This window comes from Leopardus geoffroyi, chromosome B2 (assembly GCF_018350155.1).
Source record: "Leopardus geoffroyi isolate Oge1 chromosome B2, O.geoffroyi_Oge1_pat1.0, whole genome shotgun sequence".
Lineage (NCBI taxonomy): Eukaryota > Metazoa > Chordata > Mammalia > Carnivora > Felidae > Leopardus > Leopardus geoffroyi.
Genome location: NC_059332.1, coordinates 126,409,273 through 126,431,496, shown reverse-complemented (window position 1 = coordinate 126,431,496; position 22,224 = coordinate 126,409,273). Strand labels below are relative to the sequence as shown.

At 37.4% G+C, this 22,224-nt stretch overlaps 1 long non-coding RNA gene across 1 annotated transcript; it reads right to left on the bottom strand.

Annotated features, from left to right (window-relative positions):
* Positions 1-20,512: 20,512 nt before the first annotated feature.
* LOC123609835 lies at positions 20,513-21,630 on the bottom strand. The gene is made up of 2 exons (XR_006717986.1): positions 21,460-21,630; positions 20,513-20,669 (listed from the first exon to the last, which is right to left on the bottom strand). It is a non-coding gene; the product is annotated as an uncharacterized LOC123609835 (long non-coding RNA).
* Positions 21,631-22,224: the final 594 nt, after the last annotated feature.

The following is a 22,224-nucleotide window of genomic DNA, read 5'->3' as shown; positions in this document are numbered from 1 at the left end:
CCTAAGAAAGTATGCTTGGATCCTTAGATGTCTAAGGTATTTGTTTTGCCTTTATATTTATTTTGGTTGGATATAGAATTCTGCACAGAAAATATCTTTGGTCCAATTTTGAAGATTTGAATGGAACTTCTATGACTTCAAGCATCCAGAGTAGTTATTGGGAAGGTCAGGGCCCTTCAGAACCTCGTACATTAACCCCTTGCCCCTCTTGGTTAAGTCTGTAAATATACTTTAACTATTTCCTATTTTCCAAATTTGTGTCACAATTAGTTTCCAATGACATCCCATATTCTGTTTTCTTTGATGGACTTCATTCATTATTCTCAGTGGAACTTGTCGGGGGTGGGGGACGGGGATGGGAAAGAGGCAATAAATACATGTATCAGTACACCATCTCTGTCCCTAAAGCCCAATACTTAACTATTGTGCTTGTATCAACTAAGAAATTTCTAGTTTTTCACTTTTATAAACACTTGAACATTTTCACAGCTAAGTAGAAATTATAATTATTTCTTAGGTTATACTAAACTTTAAATTCTCATATAAAAGTATTTACGAATTCTCTAATACATTTGATAGATATTTCCAAGTGTATTCATTTCCCATTGCTGCATAACAACTTCTCACAAACTTAGCAGCTACTTCATAGCTCCCAGGGATCAGCAGTCTGAGCATGGCTTAACTGGGTCCTCTGCTCAGGGCCCCACAAGGCTGCAATTCAGGTGTTGGTCAGGGCCATATCCCCATCCGGGGCTCAGGATCCTCTTCCAAGCTGACATGTTTGGCAGAATTCATTTCCTTGCAGTGATAGATCTCATGGTGGTTTATTTCTCCAAGAGCAAGAGGAAACGGGGTATCTGATCTCAGGGAAGGCCTCAGCCCTCTTTTAAACTAATTAGGGACCTTGATTCCATCTTTAAAATCTCTTCACCTTGGCCATGTAGTGTAACATAGTCATGAAATGACTCTTGCCATATTCATAGGTCGATCCCTCCTACAGTGAAGAGAAGGAGACTATGTAGGGCATGAACACCTGGCAGGAGAAGCAGAGAGGAAGGGGATGGGCCTTAGGGGGGTCGTTACAGAATTGTGCCCACCACACCAAATTACCCTAAGAAAAAGCTATGTATTACTATATCCCACTGCCAAAATAATTTTAATTAACTACATAAAAATTCGGACAAGTGCAAGAAATATTTACTCCAGGTACAGTTACTCTAACTTTTCTACCTTTTTAGTTTTCATTACCCATGCACCAAAATTTTGACCAATCTCTATCCATTACTTTCCCTCTGTTTGCCACGGCTTTTCAATGACCCCATTTAATTCTTAAATGAAATCCTATTCATTGTTTAAAACCTAGAGGAAAATACGATGACATCATTTCCAGATTTTTGCCAAAAATGCAATTAGACATTACTCTTTTTCTAGGAATTCTGCTAGTCAACAAATATTGAGAAAGAAGAAATAAGTAAACCAAAGTTCTTGGTCTTGAAGTGCATCTAGCCTGTGATGGACAGTAGCAACTATGACAAGTACGCCAATTAAAATAAAAAAAAAAAATTCCTGAGAAAAAAAATCTTTTGAAACATGAAACCAGTCGAAGCTCACAGAGGAAAAAAATGAAGAACTTCACTGCATAAAGAGTAAGACCCTCAGTTTTTCAAAATAAAAACATGCCAATAAAAAACAGTGGGGAAGATTTATATAAAAAATATACTTACTTAACAAAACACACACATGAAAGCATGAATTGGAAAATTTGCAAAGGATATGGACCCAAAATTTAAGAAAAAAAATACAAATAATAACTACTTGAGAAGTTATTCTCCTTACTGGTAATAAAAGAGATACAGTGAAAGACACTTTCTTTCCTTTTTCAAAATAGAAAATTTTACAAACTATGATCACCAAGTGCTGGTGAGCATATGACAAGCTAGTTTCTACTACATATCACGTAGAAGAATAAATTGAGCAACTTTGTTTTGAAAGGGATTTGTTAATAGTAAGCAGAATGAAAGAGCTTCATACTTTGATCTTATAATTCCACAAATGAAAAAAAAAATTGGAAGGAATTAAGGATTTCAACAAGGATGGAATCTGTAAGTAAATGAAATATTACAGAGTGAATATTTTTAAAAGTCAACTCTTTAAAAATATTTTAGTCAGATGAGAAAACTAATGCATTGATATGTTACATTAAAGAGCTCCACAACAAAATTGATCACTTCTAGGTAAACCATGTAGATGGAAAAAAATTGAAAATAAATACACTAAAAATTTTAGCCATGATGATCTCAAACCCAATTATGTCATTTTTCTGTTCTTGTTGCAAATACTCTACGTCAACAAAAAATTTTTAAAACAGTAATAACAGGTCCATAAAGTTACAAAGTTGATAAACAGATTAGAAAAAGTCAATGTTGTTCACTTATATAAGTAAAAGTTCTGGGCAGAATTGGAGCCCTGAGGCTTTAGGTGCATTATAGGAGAGCACCAAGTGAGTATAAAATCCACTTCCTGTTTGAAGCCATGAGATTGAGGACACTGGAGGGGGCATGACCTATAGTGACATGTTGGTCAGAGAACAACCAACAATGGAGACCACTGGATGAAAATCAGAAGCTGGAGAAACCAGCCCAGCTAGAAAGGTACTTGACACAGTCTGATTATTCTAGCAGAACATAGATCCCGTTGTCTTTTCCATATCAGTCAAACCCTTATCTTAACAATTACTCTAGCTTGCAGGTTTGTGGATTAAAAGCAATATACACCATTATTTATTCACTGATGACTTCTTAAATAAACCGTGAAAAGATGAAATCAACTGTAATAGATTATCTGCAGAGAAAATCTGAGATCAGTGACATGAACCCATATTTTCTAAAAAAAAGTTTTTATAAGAATAATGTCAACAAAATTTTCCAAAATTACTTTGAACTTTGATGATTAACATTTATATGTAAGGATATGAGGAGTTATGATGAAGTTACCAACAAATTGTTCTTCATCTTCATAAAAGATTAAATAAAGGAAGAGAAAATAAGCTTAAATCACAGTAAGAGAAAGAATTTTCTTTTTGTTGTTTTCTTTTGGAGTCGAGAAGCATGAATAAAAAGCTGGTGATTATATTACTGCAACCAGTTGCTTCCAAGGTTATTGTCTTATCACTCCTGAAGATCTTCAAAACAGTACATTCAACAGTCTGACTTGCTTTAGGCTTGCACCTTAAGTAAGCCTAAAGCATCTGTCTAGAAACAGAATGGACAGAATGATCTGTCCCTCTCCCTTAAAGCTCCTATGTTAATAGACTATAGTACATTGCTTAAGACACAGATTAAATAAATAGCACACTATATTTTAGTTTTGAAGAACAGTTAATAAATATTGCACTAAAAAGATGCTAGACACATAGTAGACTGTTTGCCATCAATGTCGTGTCATATCTCTGAACAGTCAACCACAGAGGATGGGCCATACCTGGAAGAGGAGATTGCGAGAATAGACGTGAGCTCGCGGGTGGGCCTTGCAATTGTTAAAGCATTAGTGAATGGGATCCCTTTCCTAGAGGAGAAATGCAATTTTGTCGGGAGAAAGAGGGAACTGTTTTCTTTTTTTATGAAGCAGAATTCCATTCTAATTCTCTGAGCCTTTTACTATAACTGCTCTAGCATGTGTTTTAAATTACATTGTATGCATGTGTTCCCCATAAAATTAGCCATCATGACCCATTGTTCCACAGTCCTCCCTTTCATCACATTTTAGAGGCCTGTGTTCCATATTAGCAAATAACCCTTAGGGAAAATTATGCATTTTCCATACACCAGCTTTGTTACATATTTGATAACACTTATTGTATATTTAAGGATATGGGTCGATATGTAAAGTTTTTTAAATAACAAAATAAGTGGCTGATTGTTTCCTCGTGGCAAACAAACTAGGAAGTCAAACTGAATATATCTAGCATCAATATCAAAACAGAATTAACAGCTCCACTTTTAACCCATATGTTCGTGAATATGTAACTCCATCAATATGTTAACTAGGGTGAAGGCACATTGCCAAGTTTAGAACCCACTCAAATTCCTTGGGTTCTGAGTTTAAAATGAAATTTGAAACTTTCCAGGTTCAAGGTCCTTTTTGGTGCTGTAAAAATGTGACTTCCTGGTGGAAAAAAAACTAAATTATTTTGGACACCAGCTTGCTCACACAAAACAATATGATAAGTGTGAATGAATCAGTAACATATGGTTACATTTTCTTTTTAAAACCCTATTTTTTTAAACATTTTAAATGGAAAATTCATGGTAAAAACATGCATCAGATTTAGCCAACTCTAAATCATTTGAAAAATATTTTTAAGGCATTTTTCTCTCAATGGATATGTGGCAGAATTTCCAGCCCATAGTGTTAGTGTAGCTGCACTCTTTTCCCCAGCCGTCCCCCAAGACCCTCCAATTAGTGCACAGGAGAAAACAAAGTGCTGCTAAATTCTCCTTTCTCCTGCTCTTTTTCTCGCTTACTTCCTTGAGTCTGTCCTGAAAAACTTTATGTATCATTTCTATTGCAATGGCACAGATGTTTTTAAATTAAATTGTGCTTCAAACTACTCTCAATGTAAAGCTCTAGGGACTAGCAGCAAAGGCTATACATTAATGATGAAAAGGAATACATTTGTTTGTAATTCGGAATAGACATCCCAGAGACGAGAAGTGTTTCCTTGTCCTCAGCCCACAATCCATCAATCCAGTCATCAAAATTAACTACTACATGGGTATTTTCTCAAAACAACTCCTGAGTGGGAAATAAAAATACAAGGAAATAATTGAATACTGTAATGTCTCCCATCTCAATACGTTGGTGTATGTGTGTGGAAAACACTATTTTCTGTATTTTACCTCCTCTGAAATGCTTTCTGTCATCAAGTACCTAGAATTACATTTTGACACTAGAAAAGTTCCTACTCTGGAGTCAACCCTACGTGCAAGCTCACTTAATTGTCTGCCTAAATTGTTTCTGAAAACAAGATTGTATTATCCCTGTGAGCTTATGACTGCAATTCTGTTCAGTTTTCTAGAGTTCTACATGTTCGTTTCTCTGAATATTGCATGTTTCCTGACTTTGGTCGGGGCACCTTGCCAGCTGCACATTTGAGAGCTGTACTGACTTACCTAGTCAGCTCAAACATTATAGAGGTCTGAGCTAGGTCTGGACTACCTATCAGAATTTATTACTTACTGGATTTCTTATTTTAGAGTATTAAAAACAACATTCTATTTCTTCTAAATACTATTACCTTAGTATAGATATGGCAGACCACCTATTTATTTCAATTTCCATTCAAATAATCTAAATAACCATATAGGCATTGCATATGGAATATTTACTACCATAGTGTGTAATATCCATCCACATTATTTAGAGAGAGAGAGAAAAAAAAGGAAACTATTTTAAAACGAAGAACCCTGTATGTACTTAGCACATAAAATGTGATAGTACAAATTCTACAATATTGCATTATTTTTATCTATATAAACCTAGGTCTAAGGCCACAATTAGTTGCAATTCCCTAAACTGTGGCAGATTAATCCATGAAGGTTGTCTCCCAAATCTCTAATTATAATTAATGAATCTAATTACTGTGATGGCTTGAGAATTTTGCTTTTGTCTCATAATGTACTCTGTCTGTTTTCTGTTTTCCATGAAAAGAACATCACCCTAAAATTCAAGAACGCTGAAAATTTCCCCTCCAAAAAGGAAATTCAACTGTAATAATGCTGAGTGTATTTATTTAAGATTTAACAAAGTTTATTGAGTAAATGATCAGACACCTTCCTACATTCTGGAAGTTTTTGAGAGCTACATAAATTTTATGCCATGCGTGTTGGGAAATATCTTTAGGCTATGACTATGACATTCTTTTCATGTTTCCAGAAATCGGGCAGTCAATTTTCAATTATGTCTTCTTTAGATTTTATTTGCTTTTAAATCATGTTATATGGAAGATATATTTTGACATCTTCCTCCTAAATGAAATTTTATTTAAGTGAAAAAGGAAACAGCATAAAGCAACATTCCTATGTTATAATCACTTGCTAAGTTCTATGTACATTTTTAAAAGCTGGAAGAAGTGGCATCTTAATAGACAGATTTGGGAAATTTGATTTCTATTGACCAATTCTTTTTTTTTTTTTTAATTTTTTTTTTCAACGTTTATTTATTTTTGGGACAGAGAGAGACAGAGCATGAACGGGGGAGGGGCAGAGAGAGAGGGAGACACAGAATCGGAAACAGGTTCCAGGCTCCGAGCCATCAGCCCAGAGCCCGACACGGGGCTCGAACTCATGGACCGCGAGATCGTGACCTGGCTGAAGTCAGACGCTTAACCGACTGCGCCACCCAGGCGCCCCTCTATTGACCAATTCTTAATCAAGAGTAAAATATCACTCAAACAGAAAAGAAGTACATCTTCGGAATGTCTTACTTCACTACCAATCAAGTTAAGAATGACTCTTATGTTTTACCCTGGCAAGTTTTGGTTCCATGTAATTGTGAATAATCAAAGTCACTGAAATAAAACATTTACGAATGATGAGTTTTTCTAATCTACAGGTTATATTAGCAAACATCCACATGCCTAGATTCATGAATCAACAAATAAAAACAACTTTAGTGCCACTTCCTATATTTAATGACTTTTTTTCCTTATTCAGCATCCTCCCACTCAGAGGAAGGTACAGTCATAAAGTAATTGCCGAAAGCAATGTTGCATTTTTTTTTCAAAGTGAAGAAACAGGCCTGGTTGAGAAATGTACCTAAGAGTGTAATACCATCCATTCAGCTTACTCATTTAAATTATTCATATTATTGAGCATAGAAACCTAAGGATTGGAGATAGATGCCAGAAATAGTTAAAGGAAGAGCAAACCTTTTAAAAAGGTGTGAGAGATGGAAATATGGTAACGCATCCCTGGATCTAGACTCATGGAATTATAGAGCCTTCAGTTTGAAGGAAACCTCTGTTACACATGTAGCTCTCTCACCACTATCAAATTTCTCTCAGACAGCCCTGTTTATACGATTTTGATAATTGGGAATCCACTGCTTCACAAGGGCAGCTGAATTCATTATTTAAAGAGCTCTGGCTATTTTAAACCTGTTATTTCATCGGTCTCCCTAAAACTTCTACTTCTGAATCTGAGCTCTTCCCTCTGAAGTTAAACAGCAATCCACTATATACATCATCCCCTCATGTATACAAAGATAATCGCCATGTCTACTGTCTTCACTTCTTCACTTCTACAAAGGAAATGTCCTTCATTCATACAAATGTTCCTCAGAGGGCTTGGCCTTCAGCCCATTCAATCATCTTGATGGCACTTTTGTCATTGTCTTCTGGAAGGAAATACTCCTGTGACTTACCAGGAGGGAGTTCAATAAAAGATGAATGTGCAGATATGTCCACTGATGTGTCTATGTTTACTTTATTTGGTAATTCAGGATTACTAAGGGACAACAGATGTCCATTGGGTGAGGAAGCGTGGAAATGTGATCTTGACCAAATGTCCTCAACGGAATCTGCTCCTATCACTAGGGGACTTGACATGGTGGCTGAAGATAATTTCAGGTATCCGAGAGATTACTCTCACCATGAAGTGCATAATTTTAAGGATATAGAAGATTGAATGATGGAAGCAAATTTACAGAACAAGTTTACACTGGTGCCATACATGAAGTTTTGTGCTGCTTTGGACCCCCACCCTTCCCACACATATATGTGCACAAATCCGAAAAGAAAACCTTTCTATTAATGACTTCTATATCAATATTACTTTTCCTGACTAACTTTCTAAAAAATTAGTCTCACCATTATAAAAGAATAGTCTCACCAGTAGAGAAGAAAAAAGCCTGTAACACTAAGACTTTCTTTCCCTCACCTGTGGTGTGGTACCCTACAAGATAGCTAGAAGAGAAGATTCAATGAGCTTCAGAAAAATCCAATATTTCTCTACTGAATATTGAAAAGAGACTGAAGTCAGGTTGCATGGTTTCATTTGTTTGTGTGTGTGTTTGACTTTGGAAGCCACACGTCCATGAGGTGGGGCAAGGGGGATAGGCAGCCACGGCCAATTTGTAGACATTCTTTGGCCAGATACAAGACTCTAGATGGCAGCATGTCACTGAGTAGGGTAAAGGGCTAGTTGTTTTAGGTGACTCATCTTGAGCACCAAAATAGGTAGTGATGGTTGTGGCATTCACAATTATATACATAGAGCTCCACACTGCTCACCTAACTAGAACAGCCAGTGACCATGGCTGCAACAAATATTCACAGATGCACTCTCCAGGCCCACAGTGAGCACACTGAGCATCCTCAAAGGATGATAGAATCCCAGAAATTTCAATGAGTAGGAAAATGTCAGAGCAAAGAGTTGACTGGAACATTTGGAGAATCTCATTTGGGGCAAAAAAAAAATTCCATACTTGGGACCTGAACACCATCTCCCATTTCCCTAGATGTGCACACATGCAAATTGCATGAAAACAATAAAATATCTCCTCTGCATTTTACAGCACAAACTCCCTTGCCCTCATTGGGCAGCTAAAGAGGTGTATTTACTAAAACATAACAAGCAGAAGGAGACAGAATTTTGGCTCAGGGACAGAGGCGAACACATCTATTAGCTCAAAGACTTTGGGAACATTGACAAACATAAAAAAAAAGAAAGAAAGATTTGATTGGTATAATACTCAACTAGATGATGTTAAATAAATACTAGTAGAAAAAATAATACAAACCCTTTAAAAATCTCCCACTGCCCCAACTCCTTTTTTAGTCCCTTATCTCCCGCTCTGATTATTTTTCAAAATCAATTCATGTTATAAGCACATTTGGTCAACAAAAATTCCAAGATAGGTTTCATATGAATCATGTTCTGGACAAGTCTTTTCTCTCTTATGTATAGAATTAATAGCATGAACCTAAGCGCAGGTCTTGACTTTGATTTCTATTAAATTTTATCTGGTTAGTTTGGGTCCATTATTTGAACCTATTGAAATAATTTTTCCTCTTGGCTCTCTCATCCATTATATTATCTCTCTCATCATTGTATAAATTAGTTGATAAGTAGTATCTTTTATCCTTGAGGTCCAAATGGGCCAATAACAAATAAAAAATGTTCCTTAAGAAGTGATTCTCTTCAGTCTATTGACTTTTGAGAGCAATCCATTTGCCTATTTCAGGTTTAATGAATGTACAGGTTATGAACTGAAGCTTTGTCTAAAGACTAATATATATAGCTTTTGGAACAAAGCATCATTAACCATGATTTGTAGAATGATCATCAATCAAACTATTCTCCTTATTTACTTACATTTTTATTAACGCACTTAACTTTTATTATTTTTTTCATATACTTCCATTTTTCTATAAGACATTCCCTAAATATTTAATAGTTCAATTCATGGAAAGGAAGGGAGAGGATAACAAAATTCATGATTATTCCATATGATTCAGGAACTGTGCTTGACATGTTATGCTTGACACCCTTTATCCCCACAATCCCATGCATAATGTCTTATTCTCATACTTTTTATAGATAAGGAAACTGAGGTTCTTAAAAAAAATTATGTGCGGGGCGCCTGGGTGGCGCAGTCGGTTAAGCGTCCGACTTCAGCCAGGTCACGATCTCGCGGTCCGTGAGTTCGAGCCCCGCGTCAGGCTCTGGGCTGGTGGCTCAGAGCCTGGAGCCTGTTTCCGATTCTGTGTCTCCCTCTCTCTCTGCCCCTCCCCTGTTCATGCTCTGTCTCTCTCTGTCCCAAAAATAAATAAACGTTGAAAAAAAAAAAATATGTGCATTGGCTAAAAGCACCGAGTTGGTAACTGGTGAATCTATAACACAAAACCAGATTGCTCTGCTTCGAAAGCTTGCCTGGCTTGCTTTTCATGAAGGGTGCACTCTCCTGAGTTCACAAATCTCCCTTGGTGATTTGTATTAAGATGTTGCAAAAAGCACTCAGGAAAAAAAAAATACAAATAAAATCAAAACCAAAACAAAACACACACAATCAGCAGAAGTAAGGATAGTAAGGATAAGACAGGTATAAGAATATCTTGAATACAAGATGAATGAGACTGGCAACAAGAAAGATATAAACACTATGGTTGGAAAAGAAAGAGAAGGAAAGCTACCTTTTATTGAGGAAGCTGTATTTGTCCCATGCCCCTTCTTTCATCTGGACTTTCATCCCTGATTGCATGGTTCATTCTAGCCTTTCCCCACCTCCTTTATGTTGTGGACAACCACCCAGCACAGGAAAACAGAGCATGCTTTGGAATCAAGCACACCTGGATCTGATCCTTGGGCATGTCACTTTACCTCTCTAAATCTCAGTTCCTTTTTCAGGAAAATTGTCACATTAGCACCTGAACACAAGATTGTAATAATAAAATAAATTATATCATACATGTCATGTTGGTATTCAGAAAATGGTTTTCCATTGTCTTACTGTTTCTCAAACTATTTTTGTTTGAACACTATTTTATGTGATGTGTAATTCCTGGTTTGGGGTGTTATATGTCACTTCTCTCTTAAGAACCATTAATGACTCCCTTTGCTTTCCTTGTCATTCTGTGCCAGGTTGATAAAAATACTTCCTAATCCAGTCTTTCCTACTTGAGGACATTTTATCTGCAACTGTGTATGAATCAGAACAAGAGCACTACTAACTTACGAATAGGCCTCACCCTCACCCCAGTCTCAAGGCCTCTGACCATTTTTACTCCCTCTTTTCCTCTGCTTATTCTTCACACAAATCTTATTCATCACCTAAGACTCAGCTCTGGTTCCACCATAGCTACAGTGAATTTCTCCCACTTTATTGATTTATTCTTCCTCCTGTGAACTCTTACAGTGATTATTGTTCATAGAAAAGAATTTAGCACTTCATTTTCAGCTCATCTCCAAGACTCCAGCCTTTTTCTTCCCTTCAGACTCCCACAGGTAGGCATCCCAACTTAATCCTATCCTGATTCTCAGGCCAATGTGAAGATGCAACGTACAGGTCTACAAGTATTATGTAGGCTCAAATCATGCTATCCTTTTCCTTTTTTCAGATTGTTTTCTTTTTTAATTTTTATTTTTTTTAATGTTTATTTTTGGAGACAGAGAGATAGCGAGTGGGGGAGAGACAGAGAGAGAGAGAGAGACAGAGAATCCCAAGCAGGCTCTACACAGTCAATGCAAAACTCAAACTGTGAGATCATGACATGAGCCAAAATTGAGAGTCGGATGCTTAACTGACTGAGCCACCCAGGTGCCCCACATGCTATTCTTCATACAAGCTGGTCCAACTTAAGACCACTCAGGTCCAGGCCCTCAGTCCAGCACAGCCTCTTAGGTTTCTACACTGCTCCTTGAGTCTGTTCAATAGCATCACCAAGGTTCCTCCTCAATGTCAGTGTGTTTTCAATTTATCTGTTCTCTAATGTTGGCTCAAGGCACAAAGCTAGATGTCTACCTTGTCCCTCAGATAATCTTAGCATTCAAAACCTACTTGGAAACTATCGTCCTCGTGCACTTACTTCCCCCCTCCCCTTGGTTCCTTTGCTGCTTTTGCCAGTTATACTACCCCCAATTAAATACTACTACTACTGTAATAATAATAATAATAATAATAATAATAACAACAACTTCTGTTGAATGTTTACTTTGTTTTAGACACTGTTCCAAGAATTTTACATGTCTTATTTCCTTTTATCTTCACAGCAATCTGATGAAGCTTATTAAAATAAAAACCGAAGCAGCAAAGGATAAATATCTTTTCCCAGGTCACATGGCTAATAAGTGTGACCCAGCAGAGGCCACAAAGCAAGACAAACAGTCTCCACAGTGTACCTTCATAGCATTACTCCAGAATTAAGAATTGTACCACTTCATACCCATTAAAGGAATCTTGAAAGGTGATCAATTTTGCCAGCTGGACTCAAGACACGATTATAGCCTAGCTTACCCAATCTGAGCTTCATTTTACTCAACTGAAAATTCTTAAAGCCAAATTCTTAAAACTTGGGCCTCATATACCACCTCTGTCATTCGAACTGGTCCCAGCTGGATCAGTTCCCAGTATCTGGCAATCCCAGTTGCACAGGTATTGTGGCACAGTCCAGCTCCCATAAAATGGGCAAAGTCTTAACTTGAATGTAATTTTCCTAAAGTCAAATAGTGTGCAATTTAATTGACATGCCATCCTATATCTGCAATAAACCATCCAGAAATAAACGTTACGTACAAGCCTATACACACTCCCTGGGGAGCAAGATCTAAAGTCTTCAGTGATTTTAAGAAAGCTGGGGAAAAAAAATCTGAAACAAAAGAAACATAGGAAGCATAAGGCAAAAAAGAAAATAGAACATACGATAAAGAGATTCAATGCATGACCTCTCCAGTCATGGGTTTAAGTAAGGACATACGTGTCACCTCTTTTGGCTGTACAATTCTGGGCAACTGAACCTCAGTGTTCTTCACTATAAATTAGGGATGATAATTTAGACCTACCGGAATGTCTTATGAGAAGGATAAAAAAGTGATAGTACATATAAAAACACCCATTACCCTTAAATTGCTATATAAATCCTGTAGCTTTGCTCAATTTTATTTACACTTCAAACAACCCTATTGAAAGTATCACCTCAAATTCCACAAGCAAATAATTCTAACCACACAACCTCTATCTACACATACAAAGTTAATGAATCAGTACATAAAGGTGCTTTTTTTTCTAAGTACTTTAAAGTTTGTGACTGAGAAATACATTTGGTGAATTATTCTCTTTCTTTCGCATGTATAGAGTCAACCGTGTCCTTAACTCTCCCAACTCAGACCTCACCATCTGGTTCCCGGCAGTTCTTAAACAATGTCACTGGTCGGTGGCATCTCTACCCCCAGGCTAAATCTGACAAAAGTCTTTCATCAAGTTCCCTCATTTCAGTGCACAGAATTTCAATGTATTATTTGTATTAAAACACACATTCAAAAGCTCAAACAAAAACAGCATGTCTACGCCTTTATTTTAAAACATCCACATTAACTTCTTGCTCTTTGGCTTTCCTGTTGGTTGGTAGAATGACACCGAACACCTGAAAACACTACTGCTCTGATTACCAGAATAACGTGCTGTTCTCTCTTCTATTTGGTACAGGGTTATGATTCCATCTTGAGTCTGGAATAGCTCTGAGATGGGTTATATAAGCATGAAAACACCTTGTCATCATTTGCTTCAAAACTTTATTTGAAAATGTTTTAAATCCTAGAAAATCAGGGAAGTGTCAGCAAAACCTAAATTTGGTATGGCATTTGAGAATCACAAGATTAGAGTCCTCTGTTGAAAAGATGACTGAAAACACGGTTGTTCAGAGATGTATGTGCTATGAATGTGGTAAGAGGCTGCAGCAAAAGAGCTTGGCTTTGATGATGAAGCAGCAGAAACGTGAAATGCCAAAATAGCTCTGTGCTTTCACAGAATTGGTTAGAATTACAGGAGATCATAAGCAGGGAATCATAATCTTGTTTGGCATTTGAGAGTATTAGGTAAAATAACAGCTCTGGTTTTATTTTGTGGACTATTCTATAAGAAGAAGGAAGTGATTGGATTAAAAACAACAAATTATTTTTTTAATTCATAGCACTTTTATTTGGGACTGTTGCTTAAGAAATATTGCTTTTAATTGTCACTTAGAATGACAGATATTAATGAATTGGGGACTGTTTTGCAGCCCTATCCTTGGAATAGAAAATGGACCTAATTTTAAAGAATTTCAGATCTACTCTCTTTGTGAACTAAGCTAAGAAGCTTAAGGACTGGTAAGTTTTTCTTGGTACAGATCATTTTCCATATCGTTAAATAAAGCATTCTGCAAAAGAGATATAAAAGCACATAAAATTTTGACAGGAGAATTTTCCTTATTGGTGATGTTGATCTTAAAAAACAAAAGAGCCGTTATTTTATCAGCAAATAGAGTTTATTCAGAAATAGCAGAGGAATAGCACTTTGGGACAAGCAAATATGGGAAACCATAGGCAAGATAGAGGAGAGTGGCTTGCTTTTATAAGGAAAAGGAAGGAATTGGGTAGGGCTGTTCTGCTGAGTTTTCATTGGCGGGGCTGTTGTTGGGCAAGGAGAAATTCTTCTTTCCCCGTGTTGGGTATGTAAAGTAAACGTCTTTCTATTGGGAAATGTAAAGTGTGCTTAGTATGATGAGTGGTAGCTCATGAAAGCTCCCTCTAATGGGCTGCCCAACTCCATTTTAAATGAGGTTTCCTTTATTTATTTTCACTTTGGCAAAAGCAAATACGATTAGCACATTTAGGCTTATAAACCAATTTCTGGTCACTGTTTTCTAGCCTCAAAATCTTGTTTATCTCTGCCTCACTACAGGAAAAGAGAACTCCTTCTAAAGCACTCACGGGAGACTCGTGAGCATTACATGATACAGTGGAGAGATGTGAGGTCATTATGTCTTACCAATGGGGGTAGGTCTCCACCTAATATAATAACTGGGAAGCTATTTCATTAACAGATGCCATTTTGAAGCCTATCCGGTCCTGGTTTGGCTACATAGAGATAAATATTAATCAGAATCCACTATTTAAATCTTTCTGTTAAAATAAGCAGAAGCAGAAATCAGATATGAGGAAGTTCTGCAGAGATAGCGAGGGATGAGCTTTTTTAAACAGAAAACAAATTCACCATCTGTTGACAAAGCCAGTTTGTTACAATGTACTGACCCATCTTCAATCTCCCTGGAAGCTAGGGGTGGACCACAGTAACCCAAGAAAGACTGAGGAGATGGAGAATTACACTACTAAAAACTTTAGTAATGAGGGGTGTTTGGGTGGCTCAGTCAGCTGAGTGTCTGACATTTGACTTTGGCTCAGGTCATGATCCCAGGGTCGTGAGATCTAGCCCCACACAGGGTTGCAGCATGCAGCCTTATTAGGATTCTCTTTCTCTCTCTCTCCCTCTGCCCCTCTCCCCTGCTCATGTCCTCTCTCTCTTTCTCTCTTTCTCTCTCTCCTCCTCTCTCTCAAATGAAAAATAAAAATAAGTTCAAAAAAATAAGTTAAACAAAGCTTAGTAATGAGGAATGACTAAGAATTATGAAAATGGATGATACCATCCTATCACAATGTCCCAAAACCCATGACACCACAAACGACTATATGATAAAGCCTTCGTAACAGCAGTCATGCACTTCAGATTCAACATTCTTCTTAACCTACATAAAAAACACCAAAACTTTCAGCCTTACCTGAAATGATGCAAGAGAAAATAAGATAAGAGAAAACAAACATATTCAAGAACTATGTATGAGGACTTTCATATCCTTTATCTATAATAAAAGTGAAGTGGGACCCCTACTTCCATTATAGAAGTAAACCAGAATGTAATTTCAAGGAAAATCCATTTAATTATGAGAATTAAAAATGGAAGAATACCATTACCATCCTAAACCAGTGAGTGGAATTTCCTCTCCAGGATTTTTCCTTCCAAAAAGATACAGCTAGAAAATATGAGAAGGCTATTTTGACTTCTTGAAACAAAATTTAAAAAGCAAGAGACACACAGACATGTAGTCTTTTTTAATGAGCTGAAATTGTTGGCTTTGCAGTGACACCACCTGGATTCAAATCCTAGCTTGTTTGCCATGTGACAATGGGCATGTTACCTAACCTCTCGGTGCCAGATTTCTTCACTCATTAAAAGTAATAAGAGGAATTAACTCAAAGATTGGCTGTGAGAATTAAGGGAAACGCTATTTAAAAGTGATTACAATGCCCCCCAACATATTCCTCGTACTTCATTTATTCATTCATTCATTCGTTCATTTTGCACATGTTTATTGAACACCTACTCTGTGCAAGTAGGATCTTAGTGCTTGGGTTACAGCAGTGAAGACAACAATGCTTCCGTCCTTATGAACTTTATATTCTAGTGGATTTCTTCTATTATATGAATCAGTTATTATCCAAGAACTTATTAAAAACATTTCATTTCAACAGGTACCGATGCACTAATGCATTATAGACATAAGACATAGTCCAACACTCATTTTACAATAAGTGAAGCCTAAGGAGAAGTGAGAAAAGACTTTAAAATAACCAAAAACATCTGCACTCATGCCCTAAAAGCAATGTTTCTTAAAAAAATTAAATTTGGGATGTAAAGCTCTTTTTGAGAGTTTATTAAAAACCACAGATCTGTTTCTAATAAAGTTAACATACCTACCGAAAGAGCCTACAATTCCACTCCTAGGTAGTTACATGTCTCCCCCTAAAAACTAAAAGGTATGTCCACAAAATACATGTAAAAGAATGGTCATAGCACCTTTATTTATGATAGTGAAAAGCAAGTCAAAGGTCCATCAATAGAAAAAAAAAAAAAGACAGTTGAAATCTGGTATAGTCATATGGGAGAATAGTGCTCAACAGTGAAGAGGAACTAAGTACTGATAGATGTAATAACATAATGAAATTAGCAAACATTAGAATTAGACAAAAATGAATATCTATCGTATGGTTCCATTAAGATGTCTTCCAAAAATAACCAAAACTAATTTCTAGTGGTAGTTGCTCTGTGGTGCATAGGAAATTGACTGGAAAAGGTGCCCAGGGAACTCTGGATGATGGAAATCTTTTATATATTATTTTAAGTAGTAACTACACAGGTGTATATAATTGTCATAGCTCCTAGAAATCATCTTTTAGGATGGGTGCATTCCAATTACATATTAACACATTAAAAAAATAAGTCATTAAAAACTGTAGATACTCATATATTTTACATAAAATTTCAGATGGTAAATAGACCCCAGAGTGAAATTTTCTGACGTAGGTACTAGTGATAGTTGGTTAAATTAAAAAAAAAAATGTTTAGATAGATAATTCAAGAAGGATCTTGTAGAGAAAAAGCTTGATCTAATTCACTGACATTTCCTATATACCAAATTCTATTTTGACATACTTTCCCCTCAGACAGTCAAAATACAAGGTTGTACTTGATCGGGACATAATCACCATTAATTTTTTAAAGGCACAATTTTTGAGTCATTTTGCTATTTATTTTGACAGGTACATAAGGTGAAACAGAAGGTGTTTCTGTAAGTGTACTATGAGACAATCAATTCATATCTCCCCTTAAATGCCATATTGTTCTTTGAGCAATATTTTTATATATTCTAAAGAAATATGTGCTTGGGCCCTTTAAAAAGAAGCAATTTTCCATCAGGGATCTGTGACCCTGGCCAAGCTATACATCTGCAAAAAAATGCCTATAGAGACTAATAAGGAACCCAATTGTATGCTAATTTCAAATTAGCTTTTATACTAGCTTCAGGCTTCAAAGGGGGCTAAGAGAAAAGAAATACTGATATGGAAGAAAATTACTCTTGATTAGAAAAAGACCATCGTAAGAGAAAAAGACCATCCCATTTCTCTCTCACTTCTGATTGGAGCAAAAGGCGTGGAGAGAGGAAAACAGAGAATTTTGACAAAAAGGAGACAGAAGAAGAAAGCTAAATATAAAAGTGGCAGACCAGCCCAAAGGAGGGAAAAAAAATCATTCGGACCAAGTTTGTACTTATTTCTAGGAGTGAAAAAAATAAGATTAGGCTGAGGAATGATTAAAGTTTAATAAGAAAGTATCTGAGTATACTGGCATATTTACTTAAATATTTTCTGAGTTTTATTTGAACAATGATTTATTAGTTAATAGTGTTGCTTGTTGATTTACAAGAGTTTAGTTTTTACAGAATAGAATAATGTCACAGGATAAGTGGTTCTATCTTATATATGCCTTTGAGCAGTTTAGACATTTAATTACTTGCCCCAAGTCTACTGGCTTTTCTCCCCCTGAGGAAACTAGCCTTTACTGTAGGCATAGAACCTGAGAGGCCATAATCTGTACCCATACGTCTTATTCCTCTAACCCTAGCCTATAAAAAATGACTATTTATACACCTTACATAAACCATTAGCACAGACCAGTAGCTTTTAAAGTTTTGACCAAAACCCTCAGTGGAAGATGCATTTTACATCATGACTCAGAATACATGTCTACGTCACTGAAACAAAAGTCCACGAAATAAATTTAACTCTTACCGAATGCAATTTGCTTTGATTTTTTTCCATTCTCTTTTTAATGCTAATTGTTATCCACTGGATGGATTTCACTATCGCAGTTTAAAAAGCACAAATTACAAATGCTTATTCCACTCCTCTTTGCCTAAATTACCTTTATGATTTGTAAAATGGCACTAAATTTCCTCTGGCAATATGCTAGATTCCAAGAGCCTTAAGACTTACTGAGGCATGACCTTTGTATCTTCAAAAGAGATCTCTAAAGAACTCGCCTAAAGCAGATGTGAAACTAGTAAGATACCTTTTCCCCTTGCCCTTACTTCTGCTAACTCTGATGCTCACACTGTCCCCCTCTGAAATATGATCCACCTCCATTCCTGAGGTCCCAGGGCAGGACCCGGCATCCTGCTTTTGCTCCACTGGGCAAGGCCATGTTGGCCTGCTCAGAAACAGAGATTTACTGATTTAATACAGCCATCTATTTTAATCAAATTGTGGTAGCTTTTAGCCACTCAACAAAGTATTTATTGTTCTTTTCATTAACTGCATGTTGTGCTCTAATCCCCATGTACCTTCTTGAGTATAAATGGTGAGGATGGCGACCAAAGAGGAGGAAGGCTTTTCCCTCTAGGAAACTCTACGTAGTGAAATGGAGCCGCAGCACAGTGTCTGAACCAAGCCTACATCTCTATAAGGATGTCTAAGAGAAGAAAGGGCGGTCTCCCAGCATGTTCACTCACAGCAGAACGGAAAGGATTTAGGACACTGGGAAAAGCAGAAGCAGGGTAGGCAGACAGCAAACGATGCTGATTGTTGGTGAAGCGGGAGGGGCCGGGACATCCTTTACGTGCACAAGTGGTGGTCCAGTGATTCCTGGTCTCCGTGTCCTTTAGAGCCACCCGAGAAGTCTGCTTAAGCCACAACGAGTTGACCAGTGTGCTGTACAACCCTAGCCCTGACAGCGAGCCGGAGGACAGATAGGGAAAAGCAGATACACAGAGTCCTAAAGGAGCAGGAAGCAAGGAAAGGTAGAGAAGGAGTGTATAAGCCAAAAGCTGGTAGTGTTTTCCCAAGATGGGTGTTTCCCCAGGATCACACGGCTGATGAATCATAACACGAACCCAACCTAACATGGTGACACCAGAAGACTCTTACTTACGTATGTATATAAGGAAAATGGGGGGAGTTTGCCCCAAACTGCACAACTTGATCCTTGGGCAGATCATGATCATCATTAGAATCATGTATTATTCTAATTTATGCACCCGTGTCCAGTCCTTACCCTCTAAGGGGGGAATAATAGAAGTTCACTGATGCTGGAGCTGGGTTACTCTATCGTGCATATGATGCTATCCAGCACGCTGGATCCACTGTCCTAATAGGTGATGTATCCTATTAGGATAATAGGATACATGATAGTATCCTAAATTAGCACAAAACGGCATGAATAAAACAGTTCTACAGTGCGGCTACTTCACAAGACAAATGGCCTCAAAGCCCTGACCTTAGAACTGACAACCATTCATAACATCTCTACGAAAAAATATGTTCCAGGCTCCACGCAGCATTCTTCCGGGCAAACTTTTAAAACACATTCTGCTTAGGAACTGTCCCTACTGATCCGCGATGCGTTTGTTTTGCACATGAAGTTTGTTCGGACTGTTTTACAAAGACATTTCCGGCTCGCTCTTGGAAGATGACTTCAAGTAATAAATTGTCACCAAACATGGACATGAAACTTTAAAAAAAAAAAAAAAAACAGTCGGGAGGAGGAAAAGATGTACAAGCTGAAAACAAGTCCATTTTGGGAAGGTTCTGAATGTCCCGGTGAAGGGAGCTTTTCACTTTAAAGGACAAGCTGCTAATCTGATATGTGTTTCTTCGTTCGTGGCCCTTAATATAGAATTCTACAACGTGAAAATAGGAAGCCGGATTTATCTGGCTTTTGCTCTAATGGTACTAAACTGCCCGGAAATTGCAACGCACGCTGTCGCAAGTTCCAAACATGAAAAGAAAAGCTCTACTACCAATCCCCTTTCTAAAGTTTTATACGAGGCTCCAGACTTTGTGGATGTTCAAGAGCAAATCAGGGCAAATACAGGAAATTCATAGATAGTTTAGTGGCTTCAGGCTTCCCAATTATATTAAAACGTTGAAAAGATGCTTTGGCAGATTCATTGCCTCTGCTGTTACAAGTCATAAATTCCAACGTGTTGGTGTCAGACTGTGTCGATTGCACTCATTTATTAATATTTGGGATCCTATAAATGAGCTTACTGAACGTTAAGTATTACCCATTTACTCCTTTACGGAGGTCTAATATAACTGCTCCAGCCATAGCTTTCAGTCATCTCTGTAAAACCATACATGCATCGCCCCAGGGGAGACTTACATAAGCCCCCTCGGAGGAGAGGGGGGGAGGAGGAAGTAGCAAATTGCAGGATCTGTTGATCTTGGATATCGGTCTCCACAGGAGCTTCCAAATGTGTCTTTGTTTATGTTCTGAGCTCTGGGTTGTTGTGGGGTACAGATCTAAAGAGGAAAGAATTTGTTGCCTCAATAAAAAAAAAAGTGTGTAATTAAGCTGTGGAAGAAAGGTAAGGTGAAAGGAAGTTGAAAGCCTATCTCGGTGTATGCCAAAACATTCACACATTTATGAATTTAAACATTATCTTTTTTTTGTTTGTTTTTTTTGTTTTTTTTTTTAATGTCCGGCCTTCAGTCTTGTATAGTGGTTAACGAATCTCCAGTTCTCCACACAAAGTAAAAAAAAAAAAAAAAAAAAAAAAGGTATGCCAAAGATGCATATAATTCAGACCCAAAAACTACCCTGCATGAACCATCCATATAATTAATGCAGTGTTTCTTGGCTGGTGTTACTGAGGTCTTAATTCGGCACTTTGTGGAACTTACTGTGTAATAGAGAGATCACTGGCTCGGCTTCCTAGCCATGCACTGTGTGTAAATTAGTCGACCTCTCTGACCCTCGGTGTGGTTTTATTAAAATGTGAATTATAAGGAAATATTAAAGTGATGATTAAATAAATGGAAAAAAAAAATTAAGCAAGCAGCACACCTCTAAAATGCAGTTTCCTCCCCCACCTCTCCCTCCTCTTCCCTCTTTAAGAGCTATATATACATTTTTAATAAGAAATGATATAAGTGATCAGAGCAATTATCCAGAAAGCATAATGTTTCATTGCAGATACTGTTAGCGCACTCCATGTGTTATGGGGCATGAGTAAATGGGACACCACTTTGGCCACCGAATCCTCCGGGCAGAGGGTGAGGGGAGCAGGAAGGAGGGTAACAGTGGGTTTACCAATGTTCCCCGGGCAGTCTGGCCACTCCATTCATGAAGCTCCATGGTGTTTCTTCTTAGACTCCAACCGGGCAGAAAGTGATTGTCTCAGTCCAAACAAGTTTAATGGCCCTACTCTCCTCATACTGCCTCACAGTAGGACACAGAAGACTCCTGAGGAAGGAACCAGCATTTCCCTGGATAATACGGAAAGCAAGTGAGTCACATGTCACATAGCATATTGGAAGGAAGCAAAGCCTCCTCAGCAGCATTGCATTAAAAGGATTCAACTTCTATTAAGCCTTGAGTACTTGCCTAAGTAGACACCAAAAAAGTGACGTGAACAGTAATAGGCTCCAGTATCTGTTCAATTCCAGTTCAGAATCATGAAACAGAGAATTACACAAAAGCACACATGCATTCCCTCCTGTCCCCCATGCACCCACGCGTGCACACATATTGGACAATAAAGGAACAGAAATTTGGAATATTTCAGAACACAGACAAGTGTTCTGTGTCTTCACCATAAGCTTAGTGGAGATAGATGAGGTGTATCAGAACTTCATTATAGAACATTCTAAATCTGTGACACATATTTATGCTTTTCAAGTTTGTAACATGCATGTAATTCTCCTTCATTTTTTCTCCCAGTATTTTTTTTCTCTGAGCTAAAGGAGGGCATGAGCTTTGTCTTTTTTTCCGTAGTTTTTTTTTTAAGAACATTTTCTCAATCGGGTCTGTTTCTGTATGTCTTTGCTTCAGTTGACTGAGGCAAGCACACTTTGA